Genomic DNA, 1825 nt, shown 5'->3' on the forward strand with positions numbered 1-1825 from the left:
TCTTTTGGCAGCCCGAATTAAAGTAAAGTTTTTATAAAAAAAAAATAAAAAGGAAAAGAAAACAAAATTAAAAGACCCACATCCAAAAGTCATCGGTATACAAGTCGTCGTAATATTAAAAGCTTCTATTATAAAATGTCCCACTGTACCATGGTTAAAAAAAATAATAATACATCCAACCCAAGTGTAACATTTAATTAGCATTATATATCCAGCTGTAGGAATGATGCCAACTCGTTGTCCGAAAATTTTGTCAATCAGATGAGACAAGACGTGGGAAAATATTTATTTTGGCTAGTAAACTCAATTTTTTTTTTTTTTTTGAAAATAATTAAAACCAAGTTTAAATAAAAAAGAAATCTTACTTTAATTTCTTGGGTCTCTAATTTCTTTAACAAGTTTCTTGGAGAAGTAACAAAAGTATTCACATGTGCAAACTTTGTTGTCTTGTCGCTCATTCCAATTTTCTAAGGCCATTTGAAATTACCTCGTACACTTAAGTTTTAATTAAACATATTTGATTCTGTAACCATTTGATTTTAACTTTTACGAAGACGAAAGGATAAAGACAAGATCAAAATTTTAAATTAAGTTTTTGTAAAAAATCGATTAAATTTTTAATTATTTTTCCAAAACATTTCTCGCAAAAAAAAAGGTTCAAATACATTATATAGCAAAAAGGATAAGATAAAATATACTAGCATATATTTTATTCCCTTCGTCCAGTGGGATAATTGTTTATTTTTGTTTTATTTTGAATCAGGTAATAAGTATAAAGTAAATAATTTATTTAACAGCAGACAAGAAAGATAAATTCAAATTATATCGTATAAAAAAAAACCTTAAAAAAAAAAAAGAAAGAAAAAGACTTAGAGCTCTATGAACATGTTTGACTAACCTCAAGGTCTCCAAGAAGCCTCCAATGGCTGTCCACCCAGAATAACTCAAACCTTCACACCAAAAAAAAAAAAGAGAAAGCCAAACACATCTTCAGTTCTTGTTTGTTTCATTCAACAAATCGGTTTGAAGATGGTGTACGCAATCCCAAAGCCTATCAAGGACATATGGGACCAATGGAGTATCCGGAGTACCTTAATCTTCAGTCTCAGTCTTCAAACATTTCTCATTTTCGTTGCACCCCAAAGAAAACGCTCTTCCAAAAAGGTTTTACTCTCTCTCATTTGGTCAGCTTACCTTCTTGCTGATTGGTCAGCCAACTTCGCCGCCGGACAAATCTCAGATAGTCAAGGAGATGATCCAGAACCCGGAGAACCGATAAAGAGCCCCGAACTGTTTGCTTTCTGGGTTCCTTTCTTGCTCTTGCATCTCGGTGGTCCGGATACAATCACCGCCCTGGCCCTTGAAGATAACGAGCTATGGCTCAGGCACTTGTTGGGTCTCTTCTTTCAATCAGTTGCAACCGTTTACGTGCTTTTGCAATCGTTACCCAATGCTCTTTGGAAACCCATTTTGCTGGTGTTTTCGGCCGGAGTTATCAAGTACGTCGAGAGAACATTATCTTTGTACCTGGCGAGTCTTGACAAGTTCAAGGATTCCATGATTCAGCGGCCTGATCCTGGGCCAAACTATGCGAAGCTCATGGAGGAATACGCAGCCAAGAAAGATATGAAGATGCCTACACAGATTATCAAGATTGGAGAGCCTGAGAAAGATCCAAAAGCCACTGCTCAGGTTAGGCCTCCAAGGGAGCTCACTCCACTCCATATTCTCCAGTATGCTTATAAGTACTTCAATATCTTCAAAGGTCTTGTGGTTGATCTCATCTTTACGTTTCAAGAACGAGCTGAGAGCAAGAGATTCTTTA

Source organism: Camelina sativa, chromosome 18 (genome assembly GCF_000633955.1).
Source record: "Camelina sativa cultivar DH55 chromosome 18, Cs, whole genome shotgun sequence".
Lineage (NCBI taxonomy): Eukaryota > Viridiplantae > Streptophyta > Magnoliopsida > Brassicales > Brassicaceae > Camelina > Camelina sativa.